At 31.7% G+C, this 24,851-nt stretch overlaps 1 long non-coding RNA gene across 1 annotated transcript in view; it reads right to left on the bottom strand.

The window, feature by feature from the left end:
- Positions 1 to 12,705: 12,705 nt before the first annotated feature.
- LOC146997148 (uncharacterized) overlaps positions 12,706 to 24,851 on the bottom strand; it is a 193,287-nt gene continuing 181,141 nt past the window's right edge. The window contains exon 2 of the long non-coding RNA XR_015041152.1: positions 12,706 to 13,046. This is a non-coding gene — a long non-coding RNA (uncharacterized LOC146997148). The remainder of the gene's footprint in view (positions 13,047 to 24,851) is intronic.

Below are 24,851 nucleotides of genomic sequence, written 5' to 3'. Positions count from 1 at the left end.
TTACGCGCATTAGTTTGAGAATTCTGAAGGTCAGGGAAACCTACTGCGATACTGAAGAACCCAGTTTTGAATCCCGGAAAAGGCCTGATTTTAATTGTCCGTCCCTCCACAGGATGCAACGGTGGCCGCCGCCTATTAGGTACCTCCACAATAAAAGAACCACCACTTTTGGCCTTAGGAGTGGCCAGTTCTGAATAGGCAAGTGCCCGCCATTAAATTAAAATCTATTCGTATTTGACTTGTTGTACGACTTGTGTTTAATGAAAAAAAGGTACACTGCATAGTTTAGATAAACTTTACTTAGAGAAACGTCTCTAACAAGTATAATAAACTAATATACAATATTCCGTAAATAATAACATTTAAGCAAAATATAGATAATCTACTTATATACGTATATAGACTTGCAGAGAGTTGTAAATGCTTCTTTATATTTTTTTTTTCGTTTCCATTAGCATACTTTCTTATTTTTGTATATTTCACAAATTACTCTCGAAATTTAAAACTGTTACATTTCTGAAAATAGACTGCTTTATCTGACATTATTATTTAGATTAAAATTTGAATATTTGCTGTTAATCAATAAATCGATAGTTGAGCAAGTGTTATGAGCAATTAATAGTTGAGAAAGTGTTACGAGTAATCAATAGTTGAGAAAGTAATGTAGTTTAGATAAACTTTACTTAGAGAAACGTCTCTAACAAGTATAATAAACTGATATACAATATTCCGTAAATAATAACATTTAAGCAAAACATAGTTAATATACTTATATACGTATATAGACTTGCAGAGAGTTGTAAATGCTTCTTCATAAATTTTTCTTCGTTTCCATTAGCATACTTTCTTATTTTTGTATATTTCTCAAATTACTCTCGAAATTTAAAACTGTTACATTTCTGAAAATAGACTGCTTTAGCTGACATTATTATTTAGATTAAAATTCGAATATTTGCTGTTAATGAATCAATCGATAGTTGAGCAAATGTTATGAGCAATTAATCGTTGAGAAAGTGTTACGAGTAATAAATAGTTGAGAAAGTGTTAGTTACGTTTTTTTTTATGTTTAGTTGTTATCAATTTAAATTTTTGAGTACATCTTTAAACGATTAATGTGAGGTGTTTCTCTATGATTGCGTATGACTTGAATAATAGCATTTAAATAATGAGTAAATTTTAAGACTGTTTTGTAGGGGTACTCTGGCCAGCTATTTTAATTTATAATATTTGGAATACTTAATAAATATGTTTATTATTTTTATTTTAGTGTAGGTTTTTTTTGAGTTTTAATTGTGGTCTGCTTTAGGTCATCCATGTGATCCTTACGGAAACATGGTTATTCATTAGAACCTCGGTAACCTTTCTGCGGTAGTAGAAAAATCAGTTTTAAGAGTTGTGACTATACGATCGGCTTATTTAATTATTTGGAATTGATAAGTATAGAATTTCTTAAGTGTGAGATTTATCTTTCCCTGCTGTTTTGAAGAGATCTGAGTTGTATATTAAATGTAAAGTGTGTTAGTGGCTATCTCTAGAGTTGTATCAATATTTATGTGTTTTAGGTTGGAGATCTGAATTAGTTTTATTTTAGTGAGAGATAGCATGTTAATGATTTTGTTGCGGAAGTGCATTTAACATTTTGTTTTGATAAATAATATTTGATTCTAACAAAACACCAGGGATGAATCTTTCACATTCTTTGATATAGGATTAAGACTTTGATTATGAGAGTAGTAAGTAAGTACTTAGTTTAGTTTTAATTTGTATTTTTTTATGTCGCGGCACGAAACAGAAGTTAGTTAAGAAATCAGTTTAAAGGTTGATATGTCAAAGTTATTTAATTTTTTTTTATATTTTTAGACGTAACAGAACGACTGTAGTACACAAAAAAGCCTTCCCATAAATATGTACTAATTAACAATAGACTGAATACAAGATATTCTAGTTCATGTTAACTGCTGGAATGCTTTAAGTGAGCTAGTAAATGCGAATGTTTGACTGACCTAAAACAATATGCAATTTGGAAAAATCCAATTACCTAAATACTTCGACTATAAGAATAGACTAAGCTTCCGTAAATTCTGATAATTTTATCTTTAACGTGTTTTCAGGTTTCTAGAAGTATCCATACAGTTGGCGCCGCTTTATTTGATCATGGTTAAATATTATCATTTGGATATTGTAATCGAAACGCCACAAGTGCCACAATCTTCGTTTGTATACGAAAACATGGAAACTATATCGCTTTTTGTGATCAACAGTTAGGTTAAAATGATCAAAATATTATAGTATATTTTTTAAACTTAAGTAAATTCGCCAAATGAGTTCAAAATTGATAATAAAAGTGAAAGATAAATTTCACCAAGTCAGGGATTAAATCCCCAAACAGCTTGATTTCGACTTCTGTCAAAAATTTTAAACCAAGAAAAGAATCTGCTTTGATGTAGCTTTTCAATAACTCTTTCAAATTTGAGAGTGGTCGGACACAGGTCTTCTTCAGGAGTAAAAAATATTCTGCAGTTTTTTTTTTTCTCCCTCAAATTTTGTCTGAAAATATCTACGGCAAACTAAGATTACTTTTTCTTGCCTAATTTAAAATTTTGCACTCGCAAATTTTCTTTCAGTGACGGACATCCTCCGAGTGTTACGATTAGGGCTATGGTATCGGTCAAAAAATTTTCAGAAACATTATAAACAGTTCACAAATAAAATTTTGCATTAGAGATATTACGAACAGCTCATAAACAAAATTTCGTATTTCCCTAATTAAAGTGCTGTGAAAAATCTATATTTTTGTCATTCTAGTAATTCCATTGCTATTTTGACGGAAACATTTCTTCATCGTTTTATGGTTGGTTTGGTTTGGTTTATTAGATTACGGCAAAGCACTCGTGGGCTATCTGCCTTAAGGGAGGGATGCCTTCGTGGAGGACTTTTTAAGGGAAACAGGCTCGTATACACGTTACACATAGGGAAAACCACGAAAACACCCATGCAGCCAGCCCGTTCGCGGGATTCGAACTTCGGACCGAACTACCAGTGTTCAGCGACGTTACCGCACAAAACGATGAGTGCCGCTGGTGGGCACTCATCGTTTTATGATATCAAAATAGTCGAACACAAAGATGATCACATTAAGAGTTGCCTATCGTAATTTATAAAGCATTACTTACCGCTCATTTAATGATGTTAAATGCTCTGTGATGTATTGATTTTGAATATTTTTATAATACTACGTTTTTTTTTTTGGAACTGGATAATAATTCTCAAGATTAAATATAAAAATCTTTGAGTATAGGAGTTAACATAAACACGCATAGAATCTCAGAAATTTATACATTTTTCTCTTTATTACTCATTTAGTGTTACCGACGGATGGATGTTGTACATTGTAATTGCGATTGTTAATCATGATTAAGAAATCTGTTATAGTGATGGTAAATTTAATGGCGATACGTTCTCATGTTTGTTTGTACTCCCTCGTTGTTCCCTGCCGTGTTTTGCTTTTTAAAGTTTGTTACTTTTTATTGAATGCCATCTGAATTTTAAAAATCACCATACTTGGCATTCTATTGTTACTGCAGTACCACCTGTTGCAGTAACAATGCCGATATATAGTTTATATATTAACTAACAAACGAACAAATTTATGTAACCGATTAACGCACTTAGAGGGCAAAGTAATAAATGAATGCGTTACTTGCGAGTTAATTGGTTGATAATGCATACATTTAGGTTTCTGTTTCCAAAATATAAAGACCAATATACAACATACTGCAGCAATTAATTTTAGAATCCAATATTTAAGACAGCGTTATTTTTACCGAAACATTTTAATTATCCCCATGGTTCTTCATTTTAAAACTGAAAGTGAAATAAAAGCGAAACATTATTCATTGCCTATGTACTTTCGAAGTAAATATAAGCATGTAAAGCGTCGCAATAAATCGCTTTAATTTTGTGTGTAATTAACATTTAAGTAGAGTAAAAGTTGTAAGTAATCTCATGTTAAGTACAATAAACCTACCAACAAATTTCCTATCCAAGAAAGTGGCTTTCTACATAATAGAAAAATATACTCAATATATTCTGAAATCATTTGAGGACAACCACCTCTGAAAGGATCCAGGCTGACCTCTGTAAATAAAATTAGCTTCACATCCTAGATCTGAAGAACTGATGCTATGGATGACCAGAGAAGAGCAAAGAAGAACAAATTGCAATCTACATCACAAAAGATATAGTGTTTGTGCTTTATGATGTTTATACAAATTCTAAAGTTATTTAGTAATCATTAGGAAATATTTCTAATGTATCAAAAATATCTGTTGGCATCAAATAGATAAAAGAAGGACATTTGCTTCCCCCCTGTCTTTCAAAGCATGACTGTTGTTATTTAGAGGCAAAACTCAAACCGTTGGTTAGAGCGGCCGAGCGGTAAAATCGCTGAACACTGGTAGTTCGGTCCGAGGTTCGAATCCCGCGAACGGGCTGGCTACATGGGTGTTTTCGTGGTTTTCCCCATGTGCAACGTGTATACGAGCCAGTTTCCCTTAGAAAGTCCTCCACGAAGGCATCTCTCCTCTTAGGCAGATAGCCCTCGAGGCTTTGCCCTAATCACACACACACACACACACACAAACCGTTGGTTAGAATTTATGTAATCTAACGCAGTGGTTTCCAACTGGGGGCCTCCAAAGCAATTTAATACTGCTCGCAAACCCATTTCAAATACTTATAAGTTGCAAAGATTTCATGATTTTAGTTATCTGAAGTCAAAGTTTATATTATTTTCATTACCATTTAAAAACAACGTAAAACAGAAAACCAAAATCTTCAACACCAGAAAATGTATGAAGTGGGCTAATTAGTATATAATGTGCTATAAATATTTTTCAAAGATTTGAAGACACAGATTTGATTAATATTTATTCGTGTTTGTCAAAAATGTAATAAACATAGTTATAAATTTTTGCAAAACGAATAATCGCTTTGTTTGTTTCTATGGGAACAGCTTTTATTCACAGGTGAAAATTCTTAAGTTAAGAATATGACTGATTCATGAGCATCCACAATCCATTGAATGAAGATGATTTCCAGTTAATATTTCTCCAGTGCACGGAGTGTATACGCACAAATTTGTCCTTTCATGTACAATGTATAAGTATTTACTTACATACTTATTTTAATTTATCTCGAAGAAAAATTTAATAAATAAGAGAAAGAGACTAGGCTGCCATTGTCAATTCTCAAGTTTGATTTCACTTGGAAAGTTTCAAAAATCTATTTATTTCTATTTTAATTAGTTATTTGACAATTAATTAAATATATCAAGATTATTACGTAATAATCTGTTGCTTATAATACAACTTTTTTTGAATTATTATTATGGTTTATGTATGTCTTGATAAATATATATCAAGCAAAATTTAAAACCATAGTTTACGTTTTTGATAAAAATATCTATTTTGAAATAAAAATTCTGGCACGTTAGCTTAGGTTGTGTATTTGTTCATTATGCAATTTCAGTTTTAGACATCTGACGTAATAGAAACTGTTAGAAATCTTAAGGTATATTTCTCTACGATAAAGCCTAAGATTAACGATCCTTGCAATCAGATGTGATGCTGCAGCATTGTATGTTAATGATTATCGAAAATATCTTTTTTCGAATTTTGCAACTTAAATGAACCGCTTTCTGAAACGTTATCGTTTCATCATCGGATATCTTGAAAAATCAATTTTTTAGTGCTCAAAACAAATTACTGTTTTTCGCTGATATTTTCGATACTGTTATTTTTAGATGCTTCTAAAAATTAGAAATTTTAATTCCTTTTAATGAAAAACCAATTTCTAGCATGCATCTTCATAAAATAATTAAATGCACGGTCGGAGATAAAAATCGAGTTTCGCAATCTCTTATAAAATGTTACCAGGGCGAAATTAGAAAGAAAAAGAAGAAGAGAAACCTTTAAAATATATCGACTCTGTTCTCAAATGACTCTTGATATGCCTTAGTAGTTTAAGATATGTGATTGTTTTCAGAAACATTAACATGCTGATTTATTATCAATATTGAATCATGCATATCCAAAACTTTTAGCACCTTTTTATATATTGCCATGGTATAAGTTGAGAACTATGATTAATTTACTATGTTCATATTCAAAATTAGCGTATTTTAATTATTCTTAGCTTAAAAAATACATTTCTCTCTTTTCAGTTACTTCAGATAATTATTTATATAGTAATTTAACTCCTCGAAATATATAATCATCGAAAGCGTGAAAGCAGAGCTGTTTAAAGCTAATTTTATAAGTTAGATCATTTCTCAGTGTAATAAATATTGTTTTCTTTACAGAAGGATTAAACAAGTCTGCGAAAGTTAGATTAACACACATTCTCATTCCTTGAAGACTTAAGAGTAGTGCTGCTTTCTCTCCCGACCAGCCAATAACTTTCCCTCAGCAAAGATCATATGATTTAAAAGCCTTGCATTCATGCAACTGTTCATTGATTAAGATATCTGGTCAAAATTGATTAGGTTCCGTTATTTGATTAATTTAGTTTCATCAAGATTTATGCGCCTTAAGAACTATGCCTTCGTGGTGAAATTCAAAAGCATAATCCCTTGTAATGGGATTCAAGGTGCGCCATACGTGACATCATCCGAAAGAGTTATACATTTTAACTATGAACTCAGGTAACATATGGCTGGAGATCACAGAAGAAGCACAGAGACTTGAACGCTGAGTAGCGGTTGGTTACTTAAAAATTTAATTAAACGTTCTTAACATCTCATATAACAAATGTGTGTCTGTTTATTTTTTCACATTAAAACGTGTTTTAAGCCTTGTATTGAACATTTGGATTCTTCCTTGAAGGATACAAAGAAGATTGCCTGGTGGCCGTTGGAAAAGAACTACGGAACAGGCAGGCAAATTTTATCTTTTTATCTTTGATTTAGTTTTGAAATAAAATAACTTATATTCACATTACGTATGACGGAATGTAAACCTGGGAGAACTATCGATGTTCATTGGCCTTGACCAGGGTTCAGCAAACCTTCTGAATTAGGATTATGTTGCACCATAATAATGTGATGGGAAAGCAAAAATTAAGACTATGTTTGAGGTGTGCGGGTATGCTTATATCTTCGAAACTACAAATGCTAAAATCAATCTAAATACATTGTTAGGTAGATGAAATAGTACGTCAGCAGACACTCACAAAAAATTTTTAATTGGACATAGGTTATACGCATAATAACGCGTCAAAAATAACGAGATTTTTGGTGAGGTCTGTGCGCATACGCGACCGCGTGTGAGGGGCAAAGTTGTCTGGTAGACAGTAGTGTGTGTTGTTTCTTGTATTTTATTTTATTTCGCCACGCTAGTGGTGTTGCGATTAATAGAAATTTGACGAGTGTAGCAGATTGCGTACCTGTAGAATTTACTGTTAAGGAACATATGAGAATGTAGGATTCAGAAGAAGGCGATATTTTTGTGTTTGACATAATTGTTAATGGACACTCCAGATTTCTAGCATCCGTATATATTCATCAAACTGTTAATTCAGGAGATTTGAAAATGTTCTTGTTTAGGGAATTGACGATATATTTCGAAACTACTTAATTGATCGACGAAGCGTTTACTCTAGATGCAGATGTCCCTATTATCATGATAGGAGATTTCAATGTAGACGTCAAATGAAATCAAAAGACATTTTATTTTATGAAACATTATTTTAATCTCACCATAGTGCCAAGTAACTATTTAAGTACAGTGGGCAATTCATTTATACATTTAACATTTACTAAAAATATAACAGCAGGCATCTTAAATTATGTATCTTATTTCTCACATCCTCGATAAGGTCATTTTGAATGAATAATTTTAATAAATAAATAATAAAATAAAATAAAATATGTGTGCAAAATCTTTTGTTTGTTTTATTTGTTTAGTAATCATACGCGTTAAACACCAGTGGTTCTTTAAGCAGAAAAGAGAGAGAGAGAGAGAGCTTACAGTACGAAAATAAGTTACAATTATTATAAAACAAATTGAACTTCATACTAGTGCGAATAATGCAATGTGTTTTGCGAGATAATATTTCATCATACTGGATATTGAAGTTAGTACTTCTTAGCATTAACGTTATTGCGAATGGTCTTTTAAAAATAAGGATTTATACTGTGAATTTACATACTTCATATTCGAAAAAGTCCATTCACATTGGTAAGTACTTTCAAATATAGATAGGAATCCTCGCACATAAAATTATAATTGACCTTAAATAACTTCCGAAACATATTTAAAGAATTGGGTTAGATTCATTTCTTTTTAAACATCCTTTTCAGCATATCGTCATTCTGCATATCAGTCACTTCGATATGAAGCTTGCCGAAAGTTCCTTAACTGTACAGTCAAATGCATTTTGAAGTATGGAAAGGTCTTTGTGTACTTACATCAAGATTCCAGAATTGCTGTTGTAACTGTAATTTAAGCTCAGAAAATACGTTCGGCGCGAAAATGTTTGGGGAATGTTGATTTCGCTAACATTTAAAATTTTGTACAGCATGGAAAATGATTAAATTTCTTAAATTGGCTTTGAATTTGAAACAATGGAATTTTTAAGCGATATGGCTTTACGATAGAATATGGTTCCCATTTAAACACTGTAATTTTAAGTTAAATATGTTAGAATATCCATTGCATCTGTTTAGCAAATGCCATTCATTCATTGTTCAATAATGGGTGTTGTGGTGAGTTTTTCATCATTAAAAAAAAATTATATTATTTCTCTGAGTTAAAAAAAATCTCACTAAATAAAACTTTCTCATTGCTGAACCATCGAACTTCTGTACTAGTAGGTCAAATCAACGTATTCGGCGTTAGCCTATGACAGATTAAGGATGTTACTACAACGATCTTACTGATGAATAATACAATGAATTACGAAAGGTTTTTGAACATTAGTTTTTCTTCACAAGGCTTGAACATTTGTCCATCTAGGTTTCCTCTGTTCCACTCGGATTTTTACCACCATCACTTGCAAAACATTTTAAGTGATTCCTTTGTAAGTAGTTAGCGTTTTCTCAACTTCATTGAAGATATCTCCGCCTGCAGTTGTTCCTTGCAGAGTATTCATAGAAGCTAACTTCTTATAGTTACCTCAAATTCAGTATTGATTATTCTAATAAACAGCAGAAAATTGGGAGTAATGCACAATAATGTACGTTTACTCTTCAACAACCAACGAAAACTACTTGTATTTATTTGTCTTGCTTCTAACTGATTTTTGATGTGGCTTCCGATGTCCTCAACACTATAGATTCTTTTGGTGTGTTTTAGAATCATACACTGTAGACTCTAGCTGAAAAGACTAAGTAGCGAATTCTTGCTAGAATATAGATATATAGAAGCAGATGACTGCAGAAGTAGGTTTAAGTAACCTTTTTATTTCAACTTAACAGAAAATGCACTAGCTTGGTGCTCACAATCTACCACCATTTGTGGCTAAGTAACTTAACAGAAAAATAAGATGTAAAATCACAATAAAGTAACATTGGCTACACGACTGGCTTCTTATTTATCTAAACCACTAAATCGGCCTCACACAGTAAAGTCGAACCTAGTGACTAAGCACCAACTATTCACGTACAAAACTACTTCGAACACGTGGCATAAATTTGGAAATAGCCTAATATTGAACTTAAAACCGTTGCCTAAATACTGGTTCCGAGCTCACTTAGATTTGCATACATGTCATTAAAATTTACATTCTGACAGGAAAATGAACTCAGAAGGGAAAGGGAAGTTTGTAAAATTAAAAATAATTGGTTAAAATAAAATAAGGCCTTTACAGCACTTCCAACAGTTGTTTTCGGTGAAAGCCTGACAGATCGAAACAAATGCACTTTCTCTCGGATATTTCTTCGACCAGCACAAGCAAATATGATTTAATTAATTAATCATTTGTTAATGACTTTTCTTTCGTAACTAATAAGCTATTCGTAAGCTGAATTTTGTTACTGATTTCTTATCATACTGTACTTTTGTGAATAAATATGACTGCGATGAATGACTCCGTTTTAAACTTTCCAGTTTTAGCGATGGTACATTTTCTGTGAAATTTGAATACTATGTCGCGGGATTAGTTTGGTAAAGACGACGTATAATATAGTATTTTTTCGCACAGTTATTATGTTATTTAATTCTATGACAAAATAATTAACACTCGATACTTTAAAAGTGCAGCATTTCTCTTCTTATCTGGTTTGAAAGTGACACTGAGTAATAAATAAAATGGAAGGAACAAAATATCACATAGCGCCAACAATTACTTCGCGCCACCAGATGTGACGGACAGTATCACGTGCGCCGCTAAAGTAACAATGAGACTTCTGACAACGCTTGATCTAGGCAACACCAGACAACAAAATACAAGTATACGATACCAGTAACGCTACGTGCGATCATATTTCACAAGCGCGTAATTTGATTTCATTAAAAAAACCTTGTAAAAAACGGTATTAAGCCGCTGGCCGGATTACGACAGGGAGCTCCAGATTTGGCTGCTTGGTCGTAGTTTGCCGATCCCTGGTCATGACTACTGATAAGCCCATAAAATAATTCATAACTAATTTTCCATTTGCTAAATTACGCATGCTGAAAAAACCCATTGCTTCATCATTATTTCTGATGTCCTATTTCCTTGAAAGGTTCATGAAGAAACAAAGCAAGACATGTGCAAGAGTATTCTTGATTCTTACAAAAATATAATAAACCTTTTGTATTCATTAAATTTGTAGAGATATTAGGTTTATTGGAAAAGCCGAAGAGATGAAAAATCAGCAATCGCCTTCGCCGGGATTGAACAACGGATCTCTGGAATACCGCCGCAGCGTGCAGAACCACTACACCACGAAGGCACGCCAAGAAGGTGGAAGAAATACCTTATAAATTATATTTCTTTCAGTTGTATATAACATTCTATGTATGCTAATTACTCATGATAGTTTCTTATGTCCTATTTCCTTGAAACATTCATGAAAAAACAAAGGAAGAAATGTGTAGGAATAGTCTTGGTTCTTAACAAAATTCTAATAAATTTTTACATTCATTCAAAAGCATTTTCTATCATCATATTTCTTTCATCTTTTAATATAAATTATATGTAGGCTAATTGTATCGATATTCATCATATTTAATACACGCCTAATCGTGTGTTTTTATGCATCCTAAACTTTGATCTACTGCAGTATATAAATAATTTATCTGCATTCCCTTCAATTGGTTCAAACCACATGACATGTCACGTCAGTTAAAATGATCGGTGACTGTATTCTTGGCACATTCATTTATTCCATTCAAGCCGTTAATCATTCATTCATTTATACCATGAAATTCCTCTAGATATATCTTATAAATTATTCCGAAGGGAACAAACAGTTCTGATAATAGGATTTCATGGTCGAGATGCCAATTCAACCCAGTAGATGGTTGCCTCATAATCAATGTAAAAGTAAAAAAAGAAAAGTCTCTAACATTCTTTAATATATAATTTTATAATTTTTAGCACTATACCGACAGCATTTTGACATGAGTTGTATTTGGTAAACGTTTATACTCGTTATGCAAAAATGAAATTAAAAGAAGCTTGACTTCCGTACTGAAAAAATTGACCGGGATATTTAAATTCAAGAATCCCAATATTTTATGTTATTTTCAACTTTTCTTGGGCTACCGTTTAATAAAGTTAGACTAATTCGAGAAAATAAGTTTAAGTGAAGCGCAGAAAATAAATATGTGTGTAATTTAATAGGTAGTAAGGACCTCATGTGATATCCAGATCAGAATTTAAATTCAAGGACAGCAAAACTCGTGTAACTGGACCAAATATACAAATGATTTGTCTTATTAATCCAAAGGGGCAATTTGTCCTGAAGGACTAATAATTTCCTTTTGGCATTTTGCGTTGGAAAAAGGCTGTAACACTTTTCAAATCGTTGCCACCATATATTATCGCCCTATCTTATATTTAAAGAAATTAAATAATAAAGAATCTGCATAAATGTATGCATGTTTCTGGCATTGTGATAAAACAACGGTACCTAGAGCCATCAATATTTAAATAATGTAATATTCCATAGAATGGAGAATATTACGTTAGGGATACACTTTCATTTGGAAGCCCTAATTTGAATTTGAAATTTGTTTTATCGATTTCATATTTTGTAACACTTCAACGAAGTTTTGATTTAAAAAAACTAAACGATTTTAAAGCGAGCAGTGGCAATGATGTACGGGAAAAACATTTTTATCTCCAGGGCGCGAGACTCTGTATCGGAAATTCTAAAGATATGCTTATTTTAAAATGAATTTGCGATATCGCTGTTGAATTGAATTTTATATTTTGAGTACGTAGAACATGATATTTAATAAATAAAGGTAACACAAAAACGTTACAAAAACGCCTCTTTGGGCTTAATTTAAAATCTGAAACCTTTCAGAGCTTTTTATTTTTTTTTTCATTTTAATAATTTGAAGCAGAATGTTTTTCTTATTTTAATTAATAGTGTAACATGTTTAAAAATATTGTTGTTGTAAAAATCACAAAATATGACCACAAAATATTATTAAAATGAAAAAAAAGAAAAAATATCACAAAATAAAATATATCACAAAATATCACAAAAAAGAAAATATATCACAAAATATTATTGTTGTAAAAATCACAAAATATGACCGTACTTATCTATCATTTAAACATAAAATTTTAATTCCAAACATAACCTAGCTCATTTTTAAGTGAAATTCTCTTCTTAAATTTCTTTCAGAGTGGGAAGAAAATATTAATATTCTATCCAAATCATAATGAAATGAAATGTTGACTTAAGAAAACAAAAACTGAGTGCAGAAAATAAATTATGATTCATCTATGCAATTGAAGTTTGGAAGGCATTTTAATTAAGTTTTTGTCCTCTCCTTCTTTCACAGTTCGCTTCAGATAATTATACTCTGTTTCATCATCCATGCAAAAACCTGAAAAAAATTTGTTTCGTTGAATTATTTAATAGCAATTCCACTAATGTTATAAATGCAGGTTCTACTTTAAATCTGATTATACAAGCTTAGCTAAATAAAGTCTTAATTTTTATCTAAAGGTTTTAATTATTTTTGAAATCGTTTCTTTAATTTGAAGGAGAATTAAAACAAAGTCAAATTAAAGTAGAATGTAATTTATAGAATTGGAGTGAAACCTAAATTCGCTTGAATGCTTCACACAACAGAAGGCGGATAAGAGAGACAATTTTTAACTTAGTATAAAAAAGCTTTAATTAAGCATATAAGAAATGAATAAATGAAGCTAAATTTAGCTAATAAAATCTTAACTAAACCACTTTTAATATTTTTAGTTATTAAAGTAATTTTCACACGCCAGGCACCAAAATCTTATTTAGTTAAAATAACACGTGACTTGCATATGTATTTTATTTGAAAGATCTAAAATTAAGCACGTACAAAATTTTCTCTTTTCCCTATCCAGTATGGTCCCTATCCTAATAAATATTAGCGAAAAATGACTTTAAATGATGGGTTGCTTTGATCCCTTTTCTACAAAATTTTATGGCCCACCAGTGGCCGAGCGGTAAAGTCGCTGAACCCTAGTAGTTCGGTCTTGCTGTACGGGTGCTTATCGAGTAGTCATAGAAAGCCGTCCGGGTGCCTTGTCCTCCTGTCACCTGTATGGGCGCTTATGTGGTTTTCTCCATATGTTGAAAATATATTCTCCATATGTTATATTGTCCCTTAAAATGTCCTCCAAGAAGGCACTCCTTCCCTTTCTTCTGCTTTGCCGTAATTAAATAAAGCAAACCAAACTATAGCATTCTTCCCATTAAAAAACCGTCTCAAATTTCTCTACATAGTTTCTCAAATTTTTCGAAAATAAAAAAGCAGTAAAACATTAAAGTATCAGTGCACTACAATGAACTTTGTTTCTTTTATCATGAAGTTTTGAATTAAAATCTTCGATAATGAAGCATGAAAATTACGTAATATTTTATCTCAATCCTTTTTTAAATTTATGCTTCGGAAAGTTGACTGCCAAAAACTCTATTAATTAGGCAAATGATAGGAAAGATTATAATTCGATTTCATTGTCTACGAAAAATATGATATTTATCTCTTTTAAATAAGTTTCTTTGGAATCATCCACAGCAGTTATAGTAATATTAAAAACTACATGTAATTTCAATCTTAAAAATTCATTGAGACCTAGGGTTATTTGAACAGCATTAAAGTAATGCTATTCAATTAACAAGATAAAATAAAAATGTTTGTAATATACATATATATGTATATAATACAAACAGCATTAAATGGCATTTTGTCGTCCCATACAGAATCATTTGGAATTTATTATTAAAATAAAAAAAATTTTATTCATGCAGAGTATGAAGCTAGTAAAACCATTTCCCGTTAAGAAAATGTAAGAATATGCTAATTAGTACTGGTTAACGATTTTTAACTTTTCTAAATCCTTGCTAATGGATATAAGCAGAAATAAACATTATTTCGAGAATATTTGGATCCTCGTCTGAGATATACTGCTAGACTTAACAATGCAGACACTTTTGTTTCCCGCCCCTGTTTGGGTTATAACAAACTTCCACTTACACAATGGACAGCCTATGACATAAAATATCCTTTAGACGTCAAACTTGGGAATGATGTACGATGTACGTAAGCCCTCCACCCGTATATCAATGTCGTCTCCTCCATTGTGGGGAGCGTCTGCAATAAGGGATAGTATATGTGAAACAGTTTCCAACTCAGTTTATACAGGCAGCTTTAAGAACACTCGCTCCAAATTGAAACTGACGTCTCTTATGCGTATATAGCTTTGCCTTTGATTCTGTGAATTCTCGCGCAAGCGAAAATCCGCTAGAAACTTTAAAAATATTTATGATACAGCGCGTTTTCACCTACAGCAGGTCTAAACTGATTGAGTAAAATATGCCTTTTATGTATTGTGCAGTGCTTTTATGGCTTGTATTTTCTTTAATCTTACAATAAACTTATTTTATCTTTTAGGAAACGCTTATTTTAAAGAGAATGCAATAATATTGAACTAAAAGGTAAGGGTTATTTCACTGTTCTTCTGCACAAAACTTAAACAGATAATATTTTGAATATTTGACACTTCCGAAAATTTCTGACAGGACCTCAATTAAAGTAATAAGAATCTGAAATGACGGTAAAACTGAAATAGTTTATAAGATGCGATGAAACTGCCTTTGTCAATCAATACAACAGCTTTTAATCTGAAACTGTCAGTTTTTCCATGGACTGATTTATTGAGTTGAAATAATTAGATAATATAAATAATCTAATAATAAATAATGTAAATAATGTTCATATATGATATGCATCAGATAACAGCAAGAATATCATACTAGATACACACCAGGTAATAACAAGTCGGGTTGTGAAACAATATATATATAAATTAGAAATAAAAGTAAATTAAAAAGGCCTATGACTTGCACTAAAGCTGCAAATATATATATATATATAATGGAACTCATAACATTAAAGAACACAATGGGATAAAATGAAAAAGTGTTTGCAGCGACTTAAAGGGAAAAGTGAATTGCAAATTAGTCTTTCTTAGAATGGTAAGCTTATTATGTCGGCCCATAACATATCGAACATAACGAAAAAACATATCGAACCGTTAGTAAATATATCGATATGTATATATGAAATGAGATAAATATTTCATGCATTAGTAAAAACCATATAAGAAATTTTTAAGGTGTTGTACTTTAACACATTGTGTGCAACATAAAAAATTTAAACATCTGTAATCAAATTATCATTTCGGCACACGTTTGCCAACAAGCAAACAAACAAAGTTAATTCATACAACGTTTAAAACAAAGCTAAATACCAGAACTGCGATTGCATAATTTCGATTCTGATAATTCGCATCCACGAAAGCGAATTTTCTTCGAAGCATGTATTAATTATTTTGATACTCATAATAAAATTTTCTTAGAGACGAAATTGCATTTTACGAGGCAATCAGCAAGGTCTTGAGACAAGTCAAACAGAAAGAATATTCCGATTATGACATTAAAAAATTTCATATGAGAATTAATGCTTGATAGAAGATGAAAGAAATACAGCTAAATCAGAAAGGATATTCGTTGATGAATGTTAATTCGCTTAATGGGGAAGACTCATCTCAGACCTGAAAGAGAGCTTATAATCCAAAAATCATTAAATAAAACGTGTATATTTAAAGATGTGATTATAAATCCTGCTGGATATGTTAAGATCGTTTAATTTAAAGTTTATAATTGCAATTAATTGCAATTTGAAATTAAAAATTATAATAATTACAAATAATCGAAAATAAACATATTAGCGATCACAAAGGTTAGTTTAAAAAGCATTATAAAATAATATTTATGAGAACCTAAGTATAATTCACACTTATATAAATATCTACTAGTTAGAACATTAGTTAGGCTTTTAGAAGTATTATTCGCCATATACCAAATGTTACCACTGCCGTTATCTCCCACACCTTTACGTTCTCTCCTGTTATTTCCTATATTTACGCTGATGGCTTGTGATAACACTTTTTCCAGAGTTCCGCAAAACAAACAGTTGTAACTGCTAAGATAAACAGTAAATTATGATAAACAGCAATTCAGTATATTCTGTGCCTTGATCGGTATTGGTGTTAAGGTGCTTGTTATGATTACTTATATCTTTATTATTTTATTTTCAGTCTCTCAAGAAATACGGAACATCACTCGAAATTCTTTTTTTAATGACTCAGCACTCAATGTATAAAGGAAAATTAACTATAAATAGTGATCACCGATGATCAAGTGCCACTGGAATACCAGAAATGTCCACTGATTGCTTTTAGATTAGCCGATCAAATGAGATCTGATGGACATTTTAGATGCGCTATGTATTGATTTCAGAAATTCGTGAGTTACGCATATCATATAAATGAAAGATTTCCTTCTTTTGATTTTCACTATTTAAATTATATGAAGGGAAATTTTAGTGTACATATATTTGCATATGAAACTTCCATTTTTCTAACTTTTCTTTGTGTATAATAGTTATAGTTTTCACTGTTTTTATTCAAATAATTAATACATTTTTGCCTGTCTTAATGACTAACTTTTCACTTAAGAGTTACAAGAATGTAACCTATAGGCATGTAGCTGTTAAATGAAAGATACATGCTATGCGCATCTTGCATAGGGATCACAAAGACATCTGTGTCCCAAAGTATAATTTAAAAAAATGATGGTTATAAGGTATTTCTTCCACATTCTTAGCGTGCGTTCGTGGTGTAGTTATCTGCACGCTTGACGCGTATTTCAGAGGTCCGTCGCTCGATTCCCGGCGAAGACGTTGCTCATTTTTCATGACTCCTGCTTCCAAAAAAATGACTCTACAGTGGCGCCCGAACTTAAAGGGTGGTAAATGATGATTCTCCATCCCCAGGATTTGGCGACTGGGTCCCCTATAAACTCCCGTCGCCCTTTAAAAGGGGGGGGAGTATATAAGGTACTTCTCCCTCCTCCTTGGCATGCTTTCGTGCTGTAGTGGTCTGCACGCTGGGCGCGTATTCCAGAGGTCCGTGGTTCGATTCCCGACAAAGGCGTTGCTCATTTTTCATCTCGCCTGCTTAAAAAAAATACCTAACGTCTCTACATGATTTTGCAATTAACTCTGAATTAACACTATTCAGAACGGATAAAATTGTAGGTATCCAGTGCATCAAGCAAACATATATTCTTGAGGAAATGAGCACAAAATATACGTAAAAATGTCTAAAGACAACTAGAAAGAGTTTTGGTTTAACATAATAAAGTTTCTATAAGCCAAAATCGAAGAGAGCGGGGAAAAATTCAAGTAATCAAAAATCGGAGTTATTGAGATATTTCTTTACAAATTTTATTTGATAAACAACTGCGATTCTATTACTTTATATACACAAGTATGTACAACAAAACAAGGTAGAATTTAAAGCATACAATTTGATATAAAAGTAATGAAAATGATTAAGATCATGATATTTTTAATCGTCATTTCGGGGCTGGTCAATCCCTCAGAATCGATCGCTGCTTGTGTTTAAGTCGTTCTGTCCGTTACATTATTTGACTGTAATTATTTACTTTACTAGTATACGCGTGGTATATCGTGGATTCTTTCACAGAAAAAGAAAATATAACGCCAGCTTAGGAGAATATTAAGCCGCTCTGTTACATTTACTTTAAAAATATGGTACATATAATGGATGAAACGATGCGGTTCTGTTAGAGAATGAAAACTGTAAAGACCCAGAGAATTATAATCGGAGTAAGCGAAATATTTAACTGCCTTTTCCGGTTTTGATTTCATTAGTATCAGCAACATAATATTGATTGCAATACTAACAGTAGGGAAAAAAATGTGCCAGCGATTTTAACTTTTAATTCCTTATTATCAATATAAGATATGTTTTAAAATAGACAAGATATACTTAGACTATCAAAGAGATTAACATATTACTGTTTTTATACAAAATATAAATATAGGTTGCATTTACAAAATAAATTACAATTTTCTATGAAGTCTGATTTTAAGTACTCACAACAATAAAAGTGCAGATGTTGATGAATTTAATTAAATATTACAGAAAACCACGGGAATGGACGTTACTGTTCATTCAAAAGTTTCAGCAAATGTTTAGGACACGAAATCCACATTTTTCAGCTAATATTGGGTTTTGGCTTATCGAGATAAAAATGCAAAGAAAATAACTTCTGTTCCTTTTAGCAAAAAATCCGACTACGGAAACGTGCAATCAATTACGGTAAAGAAATGCGAATTATTAAAGAACATTAACGTTAACTTTCAATACATTTCGACAGAGGAGAACTATCAGTTTGGCATAGCAAAAATATTTAGCTTTAGAAATTTAAATAATTGAAATGTTACTATTATTTGCGAATACATTTTTGTATTTATTACTGTAGTTTCGTTATATCGTAATGATATTTAATGCTGTATAACAAAGAGGTAAAACTAATTCAGATGAATTGCAATGAATTCAGTCGAACTCCAGCCCTTTTTTTTAAATTAGATATTTTTAGAATGGCATTGAGTGCATTATAATAAAACTGCAATAATCATTTGTTAAATATTTCCATTTTTATGCATCATTTTTAGGAAAGCTCATTTACAGCACCGAAATTCGAGAAAAAAAAACGATTTGAAAAATGCATAATTGAAATATTTTATTATGTTCGATAAATTAAGAATGTTTTATATTTAAAAATTCTTAATAGTTCAATAACTGCATCGTTCTTTTGAAAGACTTAACAAAATAAAACGAACTTCTCTGCGTTAAAAATTAGAAAAAACAACTTTAGAATATACAATATTCATTTATGATGATATTCTAATTAACATATCTAATTAATTAATTTTAGAATTCTTTGATTAGAGTGCTCGAGAATATGACAATCTGAAGTATAAAATGGACACACATTGTAACAAAAGACACACATTGCTCGAGAATATGACAATCTGAAGTATAAAATCGACACACATTGTAACAAAAGACATTAGTAAAGCAAATCAAATGTACTAAAGCAAATAATGCAAAGTAGCAATCTGATATTCTATTTAAAATCAACTGTAAGAAACGACTTCGAATTTCTTAAATCAAATCATTTCCCATATCTTAATTTCGAAATGTAATTTGCAATAAATAAATATAGTTGGACTTAACTATTACAGCATTAAATATTCACAATTTCTACGCATTTGTTGCAATGAAAATGAATCCTTACTTTAATGACTATCCATTTCCTTTTACGGCATAAGTATTCACAAAGGTGTCTCTTGCAGACGATAGTTTCACAGACATTGTCTAGTTAGCTTCCCAGCTTAAACATAAATATCATAACCTTAACAGAAGTTAAACAATTATAGGCTAAAAGAAATGTCTTAGAAATTGTCGTTTTGACTGTGTCAAAAAAATACTCAATGTATTTCGACACAAAAACCTTTACTTCTTTCCGACATCGTTCCGTTAAATTTAACAAGCTGAAGAACATTCCCGCTTTCATCTACGTAAAGAATATTTGTAAGTCTTAGAGCAATTCGTGCGATGTTAAACATTTAACTAAATAAACAAAACTTCTTATTTTATTTTGGCTTTTGACAAAAGAGTTCCTTTATTAAGCTTCCGGGAAATCTAAAGTCTTCTGTGTTTGATAGAGTGTTTTTATGTTCATTTACATAGCTCTTATTGCATATGCGTATATAAAAATCAAAACGTTGGTTTTTTAATTTATAATTATTCGTATTACTATTTAAAATTACTAGCAATTTATGTCATTCTTAATGAATTTTATAGAATAAGTATAATTTATAGATTAAGCCAAAGAAGAGAAGAAGCATTGTCAACTGCAAGAGAAACAGACAATGAGCTCTTTTTCATCAAGTGTTCCGATCATCCTCATAGAGTATTAAGGATTAGTACATTGAATAACTTTTGACGGCAGTAATATTAACCTCTTAGTGCTAAACGAATAGGATGGTAGCTGTAAATACTAATTCACAGAAGTTATATGTATTGGAGAGGTATAAAATTCTACTTTAACATTTTCACACCGAAGTTGCCCGTATCGCCCGTGCATTCAGAGATTGGCAGGCCGCCGAACCACAGCGTCATTTTTTTCTACCTGGTGAATTCCCCCATCACGTTAGTGCATGGCTCATTGGTTTTGGAGAGTTGTTAAATAACATGTTAATTATTCTTTTGAAACGATTAAAGTAGTTGTCTTATTTGAATGCACCTTTTCTCTCTCCTTTGTTTAGTGTCAACAATTAGTTATTGATGCTCACAGTTTCACTCCTAGCTAAAGGGAAATTGCACACAGTGAGTGAAACCGCACAAAGAACCCCAAGAGAGAAGTAATCACTTCACCTCAAGCAGGTTATTGTTAGCGCTGTAGCATTCTACTTGGCAAGAGGCACGGAAATCCATTCGAACAGAAATTCGTATTCGCAGGCGTTTCAGATGTCTGCGAGAAACAGGTTTTGACCTTTATCAATGCGAAAGAGTTAAAGTCTCTTATTAAAGCCGCAATATTTAAAAAAAAACATAAACCATATGCATTTGTTGTTGTCATAAAAATTAGACATGTAAAGAACATGCGTACATATGTACAGATCACCAGAGGAAGGGTATCCCAGACCTGGCAGGCTCGAGGCAACCTTAGCACGGTCATAAATACCCCAGCCACCACAGGTGATGTGGTGACGAGGAGGTGCTACCCCTCTCAGTCAATACAGAGGGATTTTAAATGTTACACTCGCACAGTAAATGAACTCAAGCATAGTGATGAAAGCAAGTATCCACCGAAAATAAACAAAATCCCAAGTTTGACATCGTCCGTCTCACAGTATTGACCGATGGAAATCCATCCCCTTCGGAGAACCTGCGATATCAAACTATGTAATGTCCCCTCAACCAAGGCGCAGACAAGACAGTACGAGTACGATATCTGCCAAGCTTGAACCTACCAACGACTAAACGATGGTTCTAGTCCTGTAAAGACTTACATCTGTAATGTGATTAAAGCATAAGATGAATATTTAAATTAAAAATAAATTATTACAGTCTAACATGCGTTTGCTTTAATACGCCCTCACCAATACATCTTCTCCTTCAAGCGCAATCTCATCCTATTACTCTTCATAGTTTCGGAAACAATTCTGAAAAACCCTTAAAATAGTGTCTAACTGCATTACTTCAGCTGCTTCGATGACTAGAATCGAATAACTACATTTAACGTTCATTTACACTCTGTAGAAAAATTACAAGTATCATAACGCGCTGTAGTAGTCCGCTGGATAATGTGGATATGAACATTTCCATAATTCTTTTATTTAACAGATCGTCTTATAAGACATGTATGACACAGAGGATAATCGTGAAGGGAAATGAGCTTGCTTGCCCAACATATTTGAATCTGTTTTTAAGCCATTCTCTGTATACAACGTTTCTTAAACTTTCTAATAAATCCTTATGATATAATCAGAGTTTATCGCAATATTCTTAGATATAACCTCAGCTTGCAGATTTGCTTTAAGTCCAAAAAGCACATAAATGTTTAATCTTAAATAACACCCATTTTTGCACAAGCAGCAGCTCAACTCACTTGGAGCTAATTTTGTACCAATCATCATAAACATTTCACATTTCATTTATAACATTTCACATCTTTTTTATCAGTGATCTGCAATGGGAACAAAATTTCATGTTTACTGATGGTTCATGATTTATGAGTGACATTTCTTAAAAATATACATTGTCTCAAATTCAACTAATAACTGACAGGCTACTGTCAGCAAGTCGATACTTGTCAAATTTTTAATAAGGTTTTATTATATAATAACGATCTGTCCCATCTCCTAGGATAGCATCTAACAGAAGCAATCACTGTATTTTTATCATTCCTTACCTGTATCAGAGCTAGATATGTAGATGTTTTAACCTATGAGTGAATATAATATAACGCCATTTACGAATTATCAGATTTAATTCCGTTGAATCGTTAGTAATATCTAGAAACAATCTTTTATATATAAGTCACATTAATTTTAATTCCTGAATCGATTATTTTCACTTTCGGTTCATTCCTGGCCTGTTGAGAGGCTAGCAGTAGGAGATGACGTTAGAATGTTATGTATGCCAGACCACTTCTTTCAGTGTTTAGACAACGCTGCTTTGGTATCCTGAAGGTTTGACAATTTTATCCGTTAAAGGTGTATATTTAGGACATATGAATTTCGAATATCTGACATTTACTTGACATACGAGGGAAATTTCCATCCGGGACCTTTTTCCCTTTATCGAATTTTCCCGTCAAAAGAATGCGTCAACTCTCTTCCGATATAATAATATTCAGATTTATTTCGAAGAAACTTTCCTATGGTTGCTAGACAGTAGGAATAAAATTGTGTTGTAATAATTTTCTCACTTGAAGAAACTTAATTTTGCATTACAATATTATGGCACACTTTGTTAAATAATATTAATATCGCATGTTTTAGAATATGCTAATTGTTACCGAGTAAAGGCTATGTCAGTATTTTTGTACTTCATTATTATATTTTTAGGAACGTCAGATTGTATTTGTGTGTACATTTCAGATCAGTTATACATATAAATTCTAAAACTACTTCCTAAGCAATCATAAACACCTGTGGATTAGAAATATGAATTTTTCATGTCTAGTATAATAGATTAACCCCATATATATCAAAAGTTTTCTCTTTTCCAAGAATATTACGCACGGAACTCAAAAAGGCGAACACAAGAAATATTGATCACAGATGTGTATTTTTAATTAAAATCTTTTTCAAAATAAAGTTTCGGAATGTTAGGAAAGGCGTTTCGGATCTAAGAATGCATAGAAGAGTTTAAATACAAAATCCCGTAGGTTTATATGATCCTTACTGAGCTAGAAATCCGATTAGCGGGAACGTTCCTTAAACGCCGATATTATTAATATTAAATGTATAAAGCTTCACATTTTTACTTGAAAAACTCATGGAAATGTTAGCAATTAAATACTTCATAACGTATGTTACAAAATTAATAATAGGTTCTGCTTGATAAATATGGAAAGCTTAATCCCCAAAAATAAATAACTTTCTTTGGTAGTGTATCCCTAAATGTGCTGAAACAATTTAAAATTATATTAAAATGTGATACAAATCCGTAAAATTTATTTGAAATTATTCTGGGACTTTTGTGTGTAAAATTGCAAAGCTTTTTGCATTTAACTTAATAAAGCATAATAAATAACTGGCTGTTACGTGTTTTAGATTTTAGGAGACTGTTCAACCAGTTCAATTTATTATTTGAAGAATCCTCCAAATTCCAACGCTGAAAGAATTTTCATAAAAGTCATTGACTTACTCTTTTAGAGATTGAGAGTACATGCCTAAAATAGGTAAAATAATAAAGCTATATTTTTAATATCCTGTGTAACAAGATAAATTAAAAAAAATATATAGTGCATAATGCTATTACCTATCCTAAAAGCGATAAGAGAAATGTGATTGACTAGTTTACATTAAAGAAAATTTAATTATATAAATATATTCCAATATATTAATATATTGGATGTATATAATCCAAACTTCGGATCATGGCCATCCCTTTAAAAACATTCTTTCAAATAAACAGGAGGAAACTGACAATTTATTATTAATAATAATGATACACAGAAAATTAAATAGCTGTACATATCTGAAGAAGAACGCGGCTATAAATACAAATTAATCTTGGCGCAATCGAAATATCGTTAGTTTCCCTTATCACTCAGAGAGTAAAAACACAAATCCAGCTAATTCTCTTTGAATAGAAAACTCAGAAGTTTAAAACTAGCTTACATTATCGAAACGAACACATAGTGTCGCGATATCGCAAGATCTACGATGGGTCGGCAACATCTTTTCTCTACTTGTGAATAATGACTACCACTCTGAGCAGCACGCTCGTTCGAATCCCCAAGAAAGCATGAATGCTTGTAAGTGTACAGTATCTGCGCGGCATGGGAACACTTAAAATGCTCGTAAGCCGAAAGTTCTGTCGAGTAGCTTAGTCTTAGGTTCATATAATTAATTTCATTGCTGTTCGGAATATTTTTCATAATAAATATCACCACTTTCTTTACAATATAGAAAAACAGTCTCCATAACGTTTCACTTGAATGCAAAGGAATACGCTTTATTACTACT

Source organism: Stegodyphus dumicola, chromosome 5, assembly GCF_044657685.1.
Source record: "Stegodyphus dumicola isolate Sdum_Otavi_A_Nest chromosome 5, ASM4465768v1".
Lineage (NCBI taxonomy): Eukaryota > Metazoa > Arthropoda > Arachnida > Araneae > Eresidae > Stegodyphus > Stegodyphus dumicola.
The sequence above is the reverse complement of the archived record's forward strand: the minus strand, read 5'-3'. Positions and strand labels throughout refer to the sequence as shown.